Below are 19,572 nucleotides of genomic sequence, written 5' to 3' on the forward strand. Positions count from 1 at the left end.
AGCCCGAGGTGTGTTAAGGTCTTGAAGTCTCTAGAAAAGCAGAAAAATCCATATTATCCACGAGTGTTGATGCTTCCACGTCTCCTTCATCCCCACTCTCTTTCCTCTTCATCGCTGGAAAACACTACGTTTTCGGGAGCGATAGTTCCCTTTACTGCGATCTCACTAAAACTTCCTCCAGGAATTTTCCGAATAGTTCCTGTGGTAATTGGGAAGTTCAATACCGGTAGATTCTGTGCTCTTGCCCTATCCTCCATCTGTTCTTACTTATTGTAGAGGTTTAAATTATCCTTAATATAGGCCACAGTAGAAGCTTTTAAGTCGGATACTTAATCTCTAATTGAGGCAACTTGCACTTCTATCTCTCCCAGACTCTTATTAAGCTCCTTCAACTTAGCTTCAGTGCCTTTAGAACTGGGAAATGGACTCTAAAAAAATATTTTCAGTTTGTGTGAACACTTTCCAAACATCTACCAAGGTGATATTAGAAGGAATTAGCAACCCGTCCTCTTGGCCCAATCTTTCGCTGCCTCGAGGTGGGTGACAGCTAATGGGACTGGGTAAACATTCATCTCCAACAAGCCCCTTGCAATATTATTTATCCGAGGCTGTACATCTTCCACCGAAACTCCTTCCTACCCCTCGGTCTGGGATGATGTTGGCGTCGCTTCTCCTGGTAAGCCTCCAGCATAGGTTACATCTGGGGACTCCCACATCTCAGGAATGGCCAGTCAAATGCTGAACTTCAGGGGGAATACCCTCTTCCTGGCATTAATCCGTCTCTTTGAGAAGCCCTCGTCTCGGGCAGCAGTTGGGGAGTACTTTCGGGTGGACTTAGGGAGAGCTCCCAGGGACCAAGAGGAGTCCCCACTTTGCTCTCCTTGCCCTGCGTCCGGCAGATGGGAGCTGTGACAATCCATCGGCCCTGCAACAATACAAGGTTAAGGTACTAGATTTCACCCTTCCTCTTGCTACCCAAAATATCCAGTAAAGAAAAAACAGTCGAGGAATTATTAAAAAAAAAAAAAATAATAATAATAAGAACAGAGTAACAGGACAGCAAGTCAGCTTAGATGGTCAACTTGAAATTCCCCAACAAGATGACATCAGGAAATGCACTTCTATTTCTTTCCAGTTCTGCATGGCATACAGACAGGAACAGATTTATAAATGCAGCACCCACAGGCAATGGGTTCCCCCCTCAGAGGTCATCAGATGTTTGGCGAATGCAGAACCCCTTCCCAGATACTTCCCTCTTCCAGCATCCTCCCCTCACCGCAAAGTTGGCCCGCGCCTTGCAGCAAATTCAGCACAGGGCCCGTGGGAGCCCTCATGAGCTCCCAGGCCCTGCCGCAGCCACGCCCCTCCTTTCGCACAGGTTTCCCGTTACCATGGAAACCCATGCGAGGGGCGGGGGCTGCCACTGGGCCTGTGAGCGCATGAGGGCTCCCAGGCCCTGTGCTGAATTTGCTGCAAGGTTGTTACTGCTACTGCGGAGCCAGGGCTGCTGTTGGAAAAGCAGCGTTGTGGCAGCAGGAAGGCCCGGATGTTGGCATGGCAACAGCAATACTCCGGCGCATGTAGAAATCTGGCACCAGAGATAGCTGCTTACGCCTAAATCTGAGCCTGTATGCAGAGTTAGGCTTCTTAAAGTTTCCATTTCATTTAGTATGCATATTTAGCCATTCCCCTGTTTTGGTGCTTTATCCTAGACTAGGGGTGCTTCGGGTCCAGGTTCAAGTCTGAACGGGGAGGAAGATTTCTCTTCCGGAGTCCCTGGCATTGTCTATCACCACCTCTGAAACGATTTCACAATTAAACTCAACTCTCTCCAGAAGGTGCCAAATTGTGGAAAACAATAGCAAGAGAGCCAACGTCAAAACAAATGGGAGAAACCTGGAGGAAAAAAAGGGGTCCCTCCGTCCCCTACTAAGGCAAAAAAGGGTGAAAAAAACACTCGAGTCGGTAATAGGTGTTCAAATGAAATAGTCTTTACTGTAACTTAGGATGATCCAGGCCACTACAGCAAAAATCAAAAACAGCATCAGAAATATAATGGCAGTGAATATTATTGTCAATTTATCCATCTTAGGTGTTAGTGCTCTTCTCACTTCCCTTGCACCATTATCCATGGAGAAAAGGTTCTCAGCCTGTAATGTTGGGTAACTGGAATGGAGTTCCAGCATAAAAGCAATCAAAAGATAGAAAAATATCCCCAGACACAAAAACTGAAGGGTAGCCATCCCCAAGTACAAAAAAATCCACATCTCTACTTTGGTCAAACTCTTAAACGTCTTTCTCAACTGGAAAATTCTCAATAGGAGTTAGCCCCTTGAGTCCTTTTCTCAAAAATATCTCAATTTCTTCTTACCCTTGCTTTTTCAGGTCACTTAGGCAACAAGATCTTTGCCTCAATCCTTGGGATACCTGGGCTACGCCCTTCCCTTCCAACTGGTCAAGTTCAAAGTCCAAAAATCTTATTCAAAAGACCATCCTTGTCCAAATGTGAAAAGTGATGAGCTGAGACCCACCCAAAAGTATTAGTGAATCTTCTCTTAAGAACCTGGGAAGAATCCCAAACTCTGCTCTCCTCCTTAAGATCTTGGGGGATTCTAAATTCCCAATAATGGCTGAAATCCTGAAGGGATTTATTTCTTCTAAGCTGAAATCCTGGGGGAATCTCCTACTCCTCCAACAATCTGATCAAGATCTCTTGGAACCTCCAACTGCTCTCTGTAGAGACCCTTTCAGGTCTCGACTAGATGTTCCTAGCACAGGTTTTAGGTTAGGGGAGCAAAGAGGGAGAACACCATTCTCAACCAGCACTTCCTCCAGGGATGCTGGGAGTGCATCTCCTGCCTGCATAATTGCAAGTGGGTGTATAGAGTATTGTGGCATCTTTAGTTGGAGTTTGAGGAAGGAAATGTGTTCATTTTTGGAGCTCCTCTGTCTCTCAGTCTAAGCTCCATGGTCAGATAACGAGGAGAAGGGGAGAGACACATCCTTGTTCAGTATCCAACCAGTCTGAAAGGGGTTGTCTCAGCTCTGAGTGAATAATTTTTCAGGAGCATCATCTCTGTTCCTGGTTCTTGAAGGACCTTCCCCCTGTCTAGAGGAAACCAGGGAAAAGAAGACCCGCTGTTCCCATCCTACAACACATGGAGAGACAGCAGTGACGAGCCACAAGAGAAGCATTTCTGGCATTTGAGAAGAGTTTTGTGACCTTTTTTTGGGAGGGAGGAAGTAAGGCCCAACCTTCCTGCCAACAAGAGGGGATTGAGGGTTTCATCTGTTTCCTGCATATTGGGACTGTCAAACTGAGAGATCCATCTTCAATATCTAAGAGGAGAGTGGGGAGTGAATAAAGAGTTCAGCTGGAGACCCCCACCAGTGTCTTTACTCAGGAACAGAGAGGACTGAGTAGATGGGACTTTGGGTTAGTGTCTGATCTTAGGATCAAAGAAGGATTACACAAGCTTCACACCCTGAAACATCTTAAACCACTTCTCCACCATCATGAATTCCGAACAGTGCTACAATCGCTAATTTTCAACAGCCTTGATTACTGCAATTCGCTCCTGATAGGCCTTCCTAAATCTACTCTAAAACCACTGCAACTGCTACAAAACGCCGCAGCCAGATTCCTAACCGGCAAGAAGAAATCAGAACACTTCACCCCTGTTTTGAGAAGTCTACACTGGCTCCCAATCGAGCAGAGAATCGAATTCAAAACCCTAACAATAGTGTACAATGCCATATACAAAGCAGACAACACCACATTCAACAACTTGATCCAACAACACAAACCTCAACGAAACACCAGAACTGCCTGCAAACTATTCCTAGACATACCCTCACTTCCCTTGGTGAAGCTTACTATCACTAGAAACAGAGCCTTCTCCATAGCAGGACCAAACTTATGGAACTCATTACCACAATACCTAAGCTCAATGAACGACAGCAAATCCTTCAAAAAAGAACTGAAAACATGGATATTCAGCCAAACGTTCAGAGATGGAGTGGGCTAAAAGACTTACCTCTACCATCAACAATATCCATGTCGGCTGCACACCCTAAACTTACCAACTGCTCTCCGTCCCCTCCGCACCTCTCCGTTTCTACCGCTCTCCACCTCCCGCTCTCCCCTTATAATGTGCACCTCTAATGATGTAATGATCTGATCCACCCGCCGTCCGATTTTCCTTCCTCCCCCCTCCTTCTCCCCCGACTCCAGTCATATCTCACTGTTTTTTTTAGTTTGTGTTTTAGAAATTTTTTATTAGTATTAGGCTGCTTATAAAGGATAGTTGACCAATATATGTTCTACTATGTTCCATTGTCAGTTCGATGTAACAACTTGTTCTACTGTGAACCGGGGTGAAGGCTAATTGCTAAACCTCGGTATATAAAGTTCTGAAATTAAAAAAAAAAAATATCTGGGGAAGGAAGACCCATTTTTGACAGGGGAACCCACCTGCCCTGCTATGAGTCTGTCTTCCAAGCTCTGGAAGGAGCATTTTACTGCCGGTCACCCTGAGGGACATTCACCCAGAGAAATGGTATCGTGACTGTGGATAGCGATTGGACAGAACCTTGAAAACATGGACTGATGCCAAATGATAACCATCAAAGATTTGCTACCGTAAAGTTTGTTTTTGGGAACACCCGGACCGAGTGACCAATGGGGGTCATTAGCTCTCAGACAATGCAGCACCGAAGAGATGGTGAGGACACCCAGAGAGAAAGAGGTATTCCTCTGGCAGCCTCGAGCCCTGAAGTTTTGGTCTCTCCCCCACCCCCCCAACTCCTAAGAATCCACGCCCTGGGACTGAACAGCTAAGTGACTGTGTACATGGACTTAGCCATGGGAGTGAGTGTGTCCCCTGCACATATCAGCCAAAACCCTGAAGAAGGGGCTACATGTCTGCTTTGAATTTGTTGTTACTTATTCTCTCCGTCTGTGTTCTGCATGTGTGACTGAGATGAGGTATTCTGCTAGCATGTAGATTCTGTTTAGGGATCTGCAGCCGTCTGGTTTGTTCTGATTTGCCATCTGTACTTCCCAATAGGAGGTGGAATGATATTTTAGAATCTGCTATAATATTTGCAGTGTTGACGTTTCATAGATAGGTTTGTTGCACTTTGAGTTCTGGGTGTCAGTGTTGTTTTGGCATTGCGGGTTTGCTACTTAGGTGCTAATAGGAGGATTTTCAAAGGAGTTACACATGTAAACGTACCATACCTATCGTAGCAATTTTTTAAAGCCTTTTACCAGCATTTAAGTGAACGTAACATGAGTAAAACTTATTGACAATTCAGTGGCATGTGTTGAAGCAGTTTTCAAAAACCCTGAGCCGATGATTTCAAACTATTGTCCACTATGACGCCTAGATCTCTTTCCTGGGCGGTAGCTCCTAATATGCTGTAGTTACACGATGTTAGGTTCCATATTAGGAGCTACCGCCCAGAAAAGAGATCTAGGCAACATAGTGGATAACACATTGAAATTGTCAGCTCTGTGTGCTGAGGCAGTCAAAAAAGCAAACAGAATATTAGGAATTATTAGGAAGGGAATGGTGAATAAAATGGAAAATGTCATAATGCCTCTGTATCACTCCATGGTGAGACCGCACCTTGAATACTGTGTACAATTCTGGTCGCTGCATCTCAAAAAAGATATAATTGTACTGGAGAAGGTACAGAGAAGGGCTACCAAAATGATAAAGGGGATGGAACAGCTCCCCTATGAGGAAAGACTAAAGAGGTTAGGACTTTTCAGCTTGGAGAAGAGACAGCAGAGGGGGGATATGATAGAGGTCTTTAAGATCATGAGAGGTCTAGAACGGGTAGATGTGAATCGGCACTCCATGAAGTTAGCAAGTAACACATTTAAGACTAATCGGAGAAAATTCTTTTTCACTCAATGAACAATAAAGCTCTGGAATTTGTTGCCAGAGAATGTGGTTCGTGCAGTTAGTGTAGCTGGGTTTAAAAAAAGGTTTGGATAAATTCTTGGAGGAGACGTCCATTACCTGCTATTAATCAAGTTGACTTAAGGAACAGCCTCTGCAATTACTAGCAGCAGTAGCATGGAATAGACTTAATTTTTGGGTACTTGCCAGGTACTTGTAGCCTGGATTGGCCACTGTTGGAAACAGGATGCTGGGCTTGATGGACTCTTGGTCTGATCTAGTATGGCATGTTCTTATGTTCTTAATCCTCTTACACGGGTAAAGTGCATTTACACATGCAAATCCCAGTTTTAACCATGTAAATGCTTTTGAAAATCAGGTCCTAAATGTGTTTTTGCCAGTAAGGGACAGAGTTTGGGTCACTGTTACTCAGGTGACATCAGCTGGTTGCCTGCATGTGACAGGGCAGCTGGGGGTAAGGGGAAGCATCCCGGTTTGCTCTGCACCCATTACTGGTGTTATGATTCTGCACCTACCTCCGCAGTGCAGGAGCTGCCAACCTTCGCGGCAGGAGCCATGGACTTTAATCTTCAGCGCGGCATGGAGCCGCGCCTATCAGGACCCTCTTGTGGCAGGGAGTGCCGCCGACGCCCTCTTCAGCCTCGCGGCCCAGAGGCTGTGGTCCTCGGGCGCCCTTGCGGCATGAGGCCTGCTTCTCGGCCCAGCCCTGTTTCTCCAGCATCAGCGGCGGCATGGCCGCTCTCCATGGTTCTGACTTCCTCTTCCTGTTTCCTCCTAAGGCGCTGGCCACGCCTCCTTCATAGATTTAAAGGGCCATAGCCAGAAATGCCATGGGCCCCACCTGGACTCCTCCCAGGGTGTTTCCTGATCTTCAGCCCTATATAACGGCCCAGCTTCCAGTCCTTAGTTGCCTTCGCAAGGAGTTAGCTCCTTTCCAGGACTTCTCGTCTTTACTCCTGCTGGTATTTTCTGTTCCTCATGGGATCCCTCATCGTTCTTCATGTTCCTGGTCTCTTCCTGATGTCTCATGGTCTTCCTGATGTTTTGTGGTCTTCCTGATGTTCCTTCCTGATGCCTCGTCTCCGCTTCTACTTCCTGGACCCTTGCTTCCTCATTGCTACCTTCTCTGGCGTGTTATGTCGTGTCTCGTCACCTCTTGGCATGGGCCTGCCTTCTCATTTGCACGCTAGCCTCCGGAGGGTCATCTTCACTTGAAGCCAAGTCTCATCTTGGTCCCATGTTTTTATGCCTAAAGCCAAGTCTCGTCTTGGCCCCCCTACCCTATGCTCGAAGCCAAGTCTCGTGTTGGTCCCTTACTCTGGAAATCATCTCTGCCCTCGGATGTTCTGGTGGCTGCTCGGTCCATGCCTAAGCCTCTGACTGAACCTGTGCCATTCCAGCGTGGTCCGCGACCAGCCATGGGCGGCTGTGTAGGGCGCGCCTTGGTAGAGGCTTCTACTGAATCTTCGCCATGTTCCGGCTTAACTACCACGTATTCGTCTGGAGTCCGCTTTGCACTTAACCGTGGTCCGTGGCCAGCCCATTGGGTCCGCCCGTGTAGGTGGGCTGTGTAGGGTGCGCTGTGTTGCAGCCTCAACCCAGTACTTGACTTTGTCCTAAACCTTGATCCTGAGTCTTCGTGCTCAAGCTTCTCGTCTGAGTCTTCACATCCCAAGCTTCTCGTCTGAGTCTTCACGTCCCAAGTCTCCTGTCTCAGTCTTCATGTTCCAGAGCCTTCGTCCGCCCTTGTCTCCTGTCCGGCCTGCTACCATTGCCAGCGGCAGATCCATTGCTGCCATTGCTGCCATTGCCGCTGGCAATGGCAGCAGGCCGGACAGGAGACAAGGGCGGACGAAGGCTCTGGAACATGAAGACTGAGACAGGAGACTTGGGACCACTCAGAGACCAACCAAGGGTGGTTGGTCTCACTGAGATATGCAGGTCGGCAGGGGCCTGGGCTTGGCCTCGACCCAGACACAGATTTGTCTCACCAGCCTCTGTGTTTCCCTGGAGCTCCTCTCTGGGTTCACCGAGGTCCAAGGGCACACATCTCCTACTCTCGCACAGCAGCTGCTCATGGCATCTCTTGCTACATCTAGCCAAAGCCTGCGTGCGCATAACAGATTGCAAAGGCCTCCCTTCATATAACAACTGGGGAGTTTCTGCGGAGTGTCTGTTTATAGAAATGGAGGTGCAGGGATTGTCATTCTGTATCTTTTTGGAATAATGATAAGACTCCAGAGATTGCTCCCATACAGGAAAACTGGTTAATTTATGCTATTGGTTAATTTTACTAGTAATTTTATTGGAGTGTTGAAGTTGGCCTAGGGTTTATTTATTGCATAAAAGGCTCTCAGGGCCTTTGTTGTAATCTCTTTATAGCCAATTTACCAACACCCAGCTGCACTTACTGTCAAGCCAAGGTATGTATAGTTTAGGATATGTGCTACTGCTTGGTTATTTATGTAAAATTTGAATTTGTACTGGCGATTTTTTTTTTTCCTGGAAAATCATAATTTCTGTCTTTTCCAGTAGGGCCCATAATTTGCAGAAGGTTTACTTCCTCTTGCAAACTTTTTCTGTGGTATAAAATAACCTGATCATTTTGTGATGTGGAGTAATGAGTAGCCAAGTGGTTAGAGCATCAGCCCGAGAACCAGAGAAGCCGGCGTTCGGCTCCTGCTGCTCACAGTCCTGCTAACCTTGGCGAGTCCCTTCACCTTCCATTGTCTCGGCTACAAATCGTGACCTTAATCAAACAGGTCGTTATTCTCTCCGCTGGAATATTTTCTGCACGCTTGTTACGTAATGGTCGCGTGGCTAAGACGGGGCGAGTTGTTCGGTTCTCGGGTGGGAACCCCGTCTGGTTTCTGTGCAGGCTTTTGCTGCCTGTTAAGAAGTGCAGGGCTGTTGCCGAGGACACTGCAGAAGGGTTTACTAATATTGTTGTTGACGCAGATCCCTCTACAATTATTTGGACCAGTTGTATCTCTGCGTCCGTAGACTGGCATAACTATCCTCGCTGACCTTTTACCCGCTCGGTAAGCGGGTAAAAGTTACACGGGTAAGGCCCGTATGTGCACGGCATGCTTATACCCACGGTGAGCAGAGGTGAGCCTGGGAAGGGGGTGGGCAGAGCTGTGGAGGGGTCTGCACTTACCTGCATACTTTTTGCATTTTCAAAATCATGCACGGATCCTTTCTAGAAAACGAACTACCTGCTCGCGGATTAACCGGTGAGGATGCGGGCTGGCGGTTTTGGTGGGATCATTTTCCAGGGGGATAGCGCGGGCGGCCTTTCCCCTTTGAAAATCGGTGCGCAGGCTGCGAGTGAAAAGCATCTGCAGGCTTTACACCCATGCAGGCAGCTCACAGCTTTACTCCCCCCTCCCTCCCCCTAGCACCACCACCACCATAGAGAGAGGAGCATGTCAGCTGCTCAGAAAATGGATGTAGCTGAGAAATCCTTTGGATTTATAAAAATAAACGCAAACGCAGCTCATGTTGCACTACAAGAATATCAATACTTGCTATTCTTCCTCTGATTAGAAAGAAAGATTAGAGGGCCTATTGACCTATTTGTGCATTTCGTTCGGGGTGGGGGTGCAGTTTGCTGCGATGCACATATGATACGACTGCAATGCTAATGACAAACCTCCTTTTTTTTTTTTTCCCTTTCAGAGATAAGTACATTTTAATATTAATGAAAGCAAAGGTCCGACAAGGTCGAGAGCAGCATAGAGCAGGAGGGCCCTGTGTGCATTGCTCTGACGGTGCAAGTCACTCCTGGCTTGTTTTATCCTCCCCTCCTCCACCTCCAACTTCTGTAGTCGGGCCACTCAGGAACAAGCTCTTCCTTGTAAGAATTGTTTAGAAAGGGGAGGGGCAAGCTGGGTCAGACTGAATGGGGGGGGGGGAGGGGCGTGTTTCGGGTAGTACCGGGACAAATGAAGCCTTCACGGTGTAACTGATGATTTATTCTGCAGTCAGGCCTTGACCCACTTGACAAATCCCAGGGCCAGGTTCATCCGGTTTGTATTTAGAGGAAGAATGCTCCGCACCTCTCTGCAGTGGAAAGCTGGTTTTATGGTGTCATTTGCTAGGGTTTTCTTTCGGGGGCCCCTATTGTCCGCTTGTTGGCGGCTTGGGTGCAGAGGGCTTGCCTTTTTTAGTACAAATGAAGTGTCCTGAACGTGGGTCCCACCCGCCTCGCCCCTCATTCACCCACCCCACTTGCTGTTTTTCGTATGTAAACGTTCAGAGGGCAGGCTTTTTTTTTTTTAACTTTTTTTTTTTTTTTTACTTTACTCGGAGAATTAGTCCCTGTACCCAATTAAACCTCACCTATTGTTGCTGATTTTAACTTAAGCTGTGTTCCTTGCCCAGACTGTAAGCTCCACAGAGAAAGGACTGTTTCTTAGGTGTTTCTGGACAGTGCTGTGCATATCTTGTGTAGAGTTATGTAAATGTCAGTGATAAATAGTAGCAGTCATGGTAGTGCTTATGGCCCTCAGTGTGTTTATACTCAGATAAGAACCTACATGTAATGGTCTTTCCAAATAACGCGCTCAAAAGCAGCAAATAAATTTAAAATTGTGAATAGACCATCAAACGTGGATGCCTTCGGCCCACCAGAAATGAGTCCTTGAGGGTTATCCTGGTTTTTTTAACCGTTGGCCTATGAAAGTCTTTCAGAATTATTTTTGTATTTTTTTTTATCTTGCACTAAAATATCTGTGTGCCACTTATCTCTCCCGTTCAGCTGAGAACAAGTCAAGGTAATAAAGGAAGACCCAAGTCGACCCTGGTGCCATGTTTAGAAGACGCTGTCTGCTTCAGGGGTTCTCAGTGCGTTTGTACGGGCTCTGGTGACATTTCAGAGGTGTCAGGTCAAACTTTGACTTCTTGGTCCTAGACCTGTCACCAATAGAAAAGCGTGACCTTTGTGAGCTGTCAATATAAGTGGACGCAGGAGGCAGCAGCGCTCCCACTAGTGATATTACTACCCAAGTCGTTATTTTTGAAATTCTTAAAAATCGCACAGACTTGGGCCAGTGCAAGATACAAAGCAAGAAGAAGAACTTAAACAAGAGCTAGGAAGGCCCCCACCTATGATCTCCCAAGCTGAGGCGAGGGACTTGCAGAGAGGCAGTGCAGGAACCTGGCTGGATAAGTCTAAAAGGCACTACACATATCCGGCGAAATCCACTAGGTCTAAAAGCTCTGCTTATTTGGCTATCTGAGTTAGATGGATAAGTAGCATTTTAAGACGTATCCAGCTACGCAGCGCTTTTTAGAGATTTATCCAGATATCCTACATTCTCGGATAAGTTCAGAAAGTGCTACTTAGATGGAGAAGTACTGCTTTTCAGACTTATCCGGCTAAGAAGTTCCTGCTGCTACTTAGCCGGAAAAATTGGGGTACAGCCAGGTAAATGTCACTACTTATCCGAATACGTCCAAGTAGTGGACGTATCCAGATAAATTGGAATTATGTCTGATAACTAGTTCAAATGATACACCCATGTATTTGTACTTCAGATTGTAAAAGGATCCTAAACCGTTATGATGGCTTTACCAAATGACGATATATATAACTCAACAAATAAATAAATAAATAAAAATGTGATTTTCATGCCGTCGTAAGTCGGCTTTTACGCTTTCTAAGTCAGGGGATTTTTTTTTAACCTGAACCCAGCAATGGAATAACCAGTTTCACCAATTAGTCTACCAGTTTACCCAGTCCATCTGCAGCTTGTGAAGACCCTCCTAGCCCTTCAGTCTGAAGCAGCCCCCCTCCCCCCCCTCCCCCCCCATTTCACCCAGACTCCCTATCCGTTATTTTTTTTCATTTTCACGATGTTTCGATCACTTACACCAGATATTGAGCAGGAGTAAATATACGCAAGTAACGTGTCACGTTTACGTGCGCAAATTCCTTATAACCTAGGAACTTACCCGCATGAATGTTGGCCCCGTCCCGGAACGCCCTGGTCTGCCCCTTTTTTTTACACGTGCAAATTTACTCACGGACCCTGATTTACCCGTGCATGTTGAGGGTTTTAAAATAGCATATACTCATGTATGTGCTACCTTATGCACGTAAGTGCTATTTTTTATGTGCGCAACATTTGAAAATTCACTTTATAGTGAATATGGAGTAGCTACCAAAGCACACACGCTATATAGGGAGAACTGGATGCTAACCTGCAACTCAAGGGCTAAAATCAGGAGATTTTCTAAACATTTTAAACCTTCCTCTTGTTTCCATACAATACCCCAAAAATCTGTACCGTTCATAAAAGTTCAGAACAGCTGGCAACTCTACTGCAAAACACAGCACTCTGCTCCTTCCTTCACAGATTTTCTGTGGTTGCCCAGAAGAAAATGACAGAGTCTCACTTGATCTCGTCAATTTACTCACAACTCAGCAGATGATCTACAAAAATCCTCCCACTTGCTTCTAGTGGACAGATGTCCCGGGCCTCACTTCTGGATTACCCAAGGAAGGGCTCTTTTCCTTACACAGAAAATCCAAAGATCCAGGGCAATTTCTTCATGTAGTTCCTCCTTTTCTCCCGGCACCTTACTCTTCAAATTGCCTTTCTCTCTATATATATATTCTACACTGCCTTCCCAAACAACTCCTTTTGGTGCCTCGTGGGAGGCATTTTTATACTTCCTAATTTGTTTGGAAGGGACCACCCTGTCAATCCAGTAAATTACATACACCCCCCCCCCTGAACTTTTTATGAACCTCCTGCTGCTAGAAGAATCTCAATAGTAAGACACAGACACTTCAATATACCTCTAGTGGCTAAGATGGGGCAACACTTACAATCCCATTATTGCATCTGCATCTATCACTAATATATCTAAAAAATGACTTGTTACGTTTTACTGTATTTGCTTTTTTTGTCTTCCACTTACACCACTTTTTGTTTACTACTTCCCCAGCATTTCGTACCTTTTCCAGATATTTATTATTTCTGTCTTTCTCTTTCTGCAATCTCTTGAGGTTTATGAATGCTAACCTTTTTCCCTTACCTATTCAGCCACTTTAGAAAACCACAGTGGCCTCTTTTTTCCTCTTACTTTTTGGCCACCAGGTGTGTATTAGAGTGAGTCTATATCTTAACACGAAGAATCTGCCAGTAGTGGAGGGTTCCTGGAGGGATCTACTGATTAACATTATAGATCTTCTAGCAGAAGGAGGTTCAGAGGAAGTTCAGAGGGTGTATGGATTTTACTGGACTGACAGAGTGGTTCTTTCCCCAGAGATGATGGGACAAAATCAGGAAGTCTAAAACATGCTTCCCACGAGGCACAGGGAAAAGGGTTGAGATCCTTGGGAGTTTGTGCAGGAACTGGTTGTGAGTTTCGGAGGTGAGAAATATCTGAGCAGTTAAGTATAAGGAGCTGGAAGAAAGCAAGTGTTCCTGGGCTGCCTCGCCAGTCCTTTAGAATGTGTCTGGAATGGAAGAGAACCCTCTTCCCGGGACATTTCAGAAGTGAGACCTGGATCATCTATCCACCAGGGCAAGGGGAGGGTTTACTGGGGCCATCTACTGAGTTGTGAGTCTCCGAGAAAGATCAAGAGAAGACTCTGTGCTTCTTTTGGGAGCAGCAGAGAACCTACAAAGGAAGGAGCAGCGTGTTAAGGGTTGCAGAGACTTACAGAGCATAAGGTCTGCTAAAGGAAAGCGTAATCGTGGAAGAATATTGAGCTTTGTCTTTTGTGTCTGGATTTTCCTGCTCTTTGCACTTGCTGAAACTGAGTTGATTTCTCAGGTGAGCTTTCTTTCTGTTTCTGCTTTTCTGTGCACTTTCCCGGTGCCGGAAGAAATTAGCGCCGACCTTTGGGTCGGCGCTAATTTCTGAAAGAAAAATGTGCGGCTTGGCTGCACATTTTATTTTCTGTATCCCGCGCGCATACCTAATAGGGCCCTCAACATGCATTTGCATGTTGAGGGCGCTATTAGGTGCCACGGGTTGGACGCGCGTTTTCCTCCCCTTACTGAATAAGGGGTAAGGGAAAACGCGCATCCAATAGCAGGCTAACAGTGCGCTCCGACGGAGCGCACTGTACTGTATCGGCCTGAAAGTTATTTTTCATGGAATCCAAGATCCTTGCTTTTGAATGAACCATCAACGCCTGTGCACTAAAACTGAACCACACCGTCCTGTGATCACTAAACTGGTCAGACGGCTACAACTGAGGCTGTCTTCAGATACTCCTGGCAGTGACCGTGTTTTTCTCTCTCCCCCGTGTTTTCTATCTGTCCAGGCACTGGATTTGTTTCTCATTACCACATACATTGTGTTTCCCTGCAGTACTGGTGGACAATTATATGTCATGATAGACTGGGAAGGGATGCGTTTATCAGCAAAACCCAGAAAACAGTAATTTTAATTACTCGTATGATTGCACTGTTATCTCATTTGTCTTTCTGTAACTATTCTCCCTTTTGCTGCTGAATGTTTAAGTACATTTCGGCTATTGGCTTTGAGAGTGTATTTACTCTCTTGTTCTATGAAGGGGCCTGGCAGAAAATACATTCCATGCTCCTTCTTCCTCCCCCTCCCCCCCACCATTTTACATGTCACCACGGTGTAGATCAATAAGTTGTATATTTATTTTCTAGGGTGACTCCCTTCCTTTGCTAGTCTCTGAAACCTGCTTGGAGGGGGAGGGGGTGGATGTTACACAGGTACGGTAACTTTCAAAACCGACGTGCATGCACACGTTTGCAAACATACGTCAGCCTGAGCCCAAGCAAGCGGTCATTTTGGAACACGCGTGTGCATACGCGCGCATGTTATAAAATAGCCCGGCTGCACGCACATGTGCACCAAATTTTAAGTGGACGCGCGCAAATGTCGCTTCTAGCACATAAATCGGGGGATTTTAAAAGGCACGCAGGCTGATGCCGTTTACCAGTTCATCCCCAGTTGGTCCAGTTAAGAGACAGGTCCTCCAACCCCCTGGTTTGATAGCCTTCACCACCCCTAGTCAGCTCTGACACTTATAAAACCCCACAGGCCTGCCTAGTTTTCTTTAAATTTTAACTTACAAGGCGTCCATAGCAGAAGTAAAGTTACGCGACAGGGGGCCTCGGCGCGCGCCAGGGTGTGAAAGTATTTACACGCACATCTCAGGTTCCTGCCCCCCCAAAACACCCACCCCCCACCCAGATCATGCCCTCGCCCTGTCACTTTTTTGCATGTATCTAGGTGGCTTTTAAAATCTGCTCGGCACGCGCGAGCCCGATTTGTCTGCGCCTCCCCCCGACCGATGCGTGCGTGGGGCTTTTAAAATTCACCCCGTAATTGTGCAGTGACTGAAAAAAAAACAACAGATCTTTAAATTTGTTTTGAATCTCTTACTGGTTGCTTTGACAGAACGTCCCTTAGTCCTAGTAGTGGTTGAAAGAGTACATAACCGTTCCCTATTGACTTGTTCCGCACCCGCACGGTTTGTTTTTTTTTTTTAAATCTCTGTGGCCCTCGCCCCACCAGCTGGTCTGACGCAGGAGCTTCACCTGTGTGTGCTGGGGCCAACTTGCGACCTATGCTCCCGGAATTGTAAAATCTTTAAAGGCCCTTAGGCTTTCGGGAGGTCTTCCGACACCTTCCAGTAAAACAAATAACACAAGGCCACAAAGTCTAATGTTGTTCACAAGAAATCCTTTACTGGTGTAAGGAACCTTTGGCTTTCCTTAGCAGAGAAGTGGACTCATTTGCCAGGGAGGTTCAGAGGGATTAGTGAGCAGAGGTCAATGTTCTGGACTCCCCCACGCAGAAGCAGCCTATGGTGTGATCTAGCAGTATGTAGTAGGGATGTGAATCGTTTTTCTGACGGATGAAAATATCGTACGATAGTTTCTAATCTGTCAAGTATCAGGGGGTCCCCAAAAGCGATAGGAAAACCCTACAAAATTTTCGTGTGGTTTTCTTATCGTTTTGGGGGGGGGGGGGGAAGAAAGGGTGCACAGAAAAAAAACCCTCAAACCCACCCCGACCCTTTAAATCTAATTATTTAGAATTCCCCACCCTCCTGGCCCCCCCCAAAACTTTCCTAAAGTACGTGGTGGTTTTTAAGATGGCGCCAGCCGTCCATTACTCCTACCATGTGACAGGGGCCGGCCAATGGCACTGATAGCCCCTGTCACATGGTAAGGGCAAAGGGCCATCGGCGCCATTTTGTTTACTGGCAGCCGACGGCCCGAGAGCAGGAGATCGCTCCCGAGACTCCCGCTGGACCACCAGGTACTTTAGGAAAGTTTTTTGGGGGGGGGTTGGGAGGGTGGGGGATGCTAAATAATTAGATTTAAAGGGGTGGTTTGGGTTTTTTTTGGCTCGGGACAGCTGAAAAAAAAAAGCGGTGAGAACCGCGGGAAACAAAGATTTCCCGCGGTTCTATGAACACGATACTGGAACCAATTCACATCTCTAGTATGTAGACCCCGGCCACCATGTTAGGCTGTGGATTTTAGTTGTGGATTTTCTTTTAGATTTCTTCCTGCGTTTCTCCGTGTGGGACTACACTATCTCTGCAGTTCCACTCTTCGTTTGTTTGGTCTTTTTTTTTGGGGGGGGGGGTTGGAAGAACTCTGAGGGTCTTCTTCACAGAGACCTGGGTAAAGAGAGTTGAAAACGGAGTGTATTAACCCTATTATTGTGAGTGTGGATCCTTGGGCTAAGCTGGTGTTGATGCAACCTGCAGGTCCCCACCGTCAGCAGGCGAACCTGGATGAGGCAGAGGCCCAGCTGGAGCTTCACCTATACCAGCCCACGTTCCCCTCGGGTTGAGACTTTGGGTGCCGGGGCCAGCAGGTCTTAGGTAGGGGACTCTGCGGGAGGAGGTCGTCAGGTTGGAGCAGGGATGGATGAGGTGAATGCGGAGGCAGGAGATGGTTGGAGGCAGGTGGCCAGCAAGGATGTCCAGGGGTTAGGCAGTGGTTCAGTGGCAGGCGGCAAGCAGAAATGTCCAGGAGTCAGGCCAAGGTCAATACCAGGTATCCAGTCGTAGAGAAGAAGGGACAGATGGGCAGGGCAGGAATGCAAGGAGCAGAACGGCCGGCAAGGAACAAGCAAAAGAACCGAAGAAGGACTACAGTCACAGAAGACAAAGACCAGGAGCACAGGAACAGGAGAATGAAGAATGAACTGGAGAATGAAGAAAAGGAACATTGAGGCAAGGATTGAAAGGAAGAGAAGGCCTTTTATAGGCCAGAACCAGTGAAGTCCTCTGTGGGAGTCACGGGGGATTTCTCGCCGCAGGCACTTTAACTTTGGTGACGTCGGGTGCGCGCGCACCTAGGGAAGGCCGTGGAGGAAGCTGGCGGCGTCCCGCTGTGAGCCGCGTCTGGCCCATCGGAGCTCGATGGCCTGCCGCGCAGTCACATGGCAGCGTTGGGGCCCAGCCATGGTATTCGGAACCGCTGGTAAGTGCGGCAGTTTGCGGAGAGACCCCATGGACCACCAAGCGCAACAACCTGTGTTTTGATCCAGGGTTTTCTTGAGACATATTTTGTTTTGGAGAAGGAAGGTTTTCCACCCCTCCTTCCTCTCATTTGGCTTGCCCCGTTGGGTAAGATTTTGTCTGTGGTTTTTAGCAACTGAGAACCCTAGGGCCCAAGGGATCCGAGTTTGTTTATTCTCAGGAAGAGGTGTCTGTCACCTGGAAAGAACCTGTGTCATCAAGAATGAATGGATTCCCATCCAGTGCCGGGGAGAGGTCCCTGGGGAGACAGAACTGGAAAGAGAGGAGTAAGATCAGTACCTTCGTGGAACTGACTGGAGGCACAGAGAACATTGAAGGCTACTGGAGAAGTGCGAGAAAATGAGGACTTTTCACTCAGTTTAAGTAATGGAAACTATTTTCTATCGTTTCAAAATATGAATAATTTATTGAAAGTATGGAGAACTGTGGGAGAAGGCTCACGCTTTCTTCAGTTTGATTAACCGGAAAGGAGACAAAGCTAAGGTATCAAGGAATTGGCTATTATAAATTCTGAAAAGTTTTACTGGAAGAGAGGAAGCTCACAAATTTATAATTTTTTCAATCTGTAATCAATTGAATTTACAGCATCACAGAGCTGTAAAGAACTTTTCATTCATCTTATCAGCTGTCGGATGGAAAGCACTCAGCTTTCCAGTGTAATTATTACTTCTATAGGTTTTGGAGATCATCGGTGCTGTTCGCTAAGGGACGTAAGGGGCAGTTCATTTGTGATCCATGCAAAAGGGCCTCGAAGCTAAGCCTCCCCCCATGGGTAGCCCTGGACCATTCAGAAATATAAGCTGACCTGCAGAACTGTTGCAAGAAGGATCTAATCCTTGACTGCAACCCGGTGCAGTATCCGGGTTCTATCCCACTCAGGGGTTACACTGGAGTAACTGATAAAGATGACTAGAATCGGCAGAGGGCACACTGGAGAATCGTGCAATGCCCACTGAAAAAAACAAACAGCGCACAGTGCAAAAAGTTATAGTCACTGCAAATCTTCACACACCAGGGGCTTTCTTTCACCAGCCACTTCCTGGCAAGTAGGCGCCCTCTGCAGAATGGGCTCCTCCCTGGGCTTTTCCCTCCCTGGTACCTGTTGTTTGGTAGGTAGGTCTCCATAGTCCCGGACAGATACTCTGTTGAGCGGCATCTCAGAAGCAGAGACTTCCTGCCCGGTAGTCCTTATTCTGACTCCATCCAGAAATCCACGTTCCAATATCGCGGCAAATCTTCAGAAAATGTAGAGATTATGGAACTAAATACTCTTTTATTATTCTTTACTTCTTTTGGTTCTCGCAATCTCAGGGTCCTCCTTGCATCCCAAGAAACCTCCCTTCTCCTAGAAGGTCTGAGGGCTCTGATTTTAGGCCTCAGGCACCATCCCAAGATAGAAGCGTGCATGAAAGCCAACGTTGGTTTACGATGACCTCTGTGAAGGTCACTCCTTTGTAGACATCTCCCATTGGGAAATGTCAGAACACTATACTCTCTTACTATTGACCTCACACATCCAGTGTCTGTGAAGACTGGTCAATATAGCAAGAGAGACCCTTTGGTGACTATGTCTATCCTATAGCCTCTCGGTCGTCTCCTCTCCAAGCTGAAGAGAACTAACTTGTTTTGACTGCTGCTGCACACCGAGCTGAGGATTTTAAGGATGGTTCACAATGACTCCAAGATCCCTTTGCTGAGTGGTCTTAATATGGACATGGACTTTGCACTTGTGCCACATTAAATTTCATCTGCCCTGTATATGTCCAGTTCCCCAGCCTCACAAGGTCCGCCTGCAATTCCTCACAATCTGCTCATGTTTTAACTATTTTGAATAACTCTGTGTCGCTTGCAAATGTGATCACCTTCCTTATTGCTCCCTTGGACGATATAGGCAAACATATGCTGAACGACTAGCTATAACCAGTAATCCTTTCTATTCTCAACTGTTTAATATCCCTAACAGGGCCCACATGAAACCTCCATAAATTACAAGGCTTAATGTCCATTCTTCAGCACATCAGAAAGAAGGGAGGGAAAAAAAAGCCACTTCTCCATTATTTCCCTCCTGGACATCAGAGCACAGAGGAGACAATATTTCAAGTGCCCAGGAAATGGTGAATGCATTAGGTTTTC

The sequence above is a fragment of the Rhinatrema bivittatum genome, unplaced genomic scaffold (genome assembly GCF_901001135.1).
Source record: "Rhinatrema bivittatum unplaced genomic scaffold, aRhiBiv1.1, whole genome shotgun sequence".
Lineage (NCBI taxonomy): Eukaryota > Metazoa > Chordata > Amphibia > Gymnophiona > Rhinatrematidae > Rhinatrema > Rhinatrema bivittatum.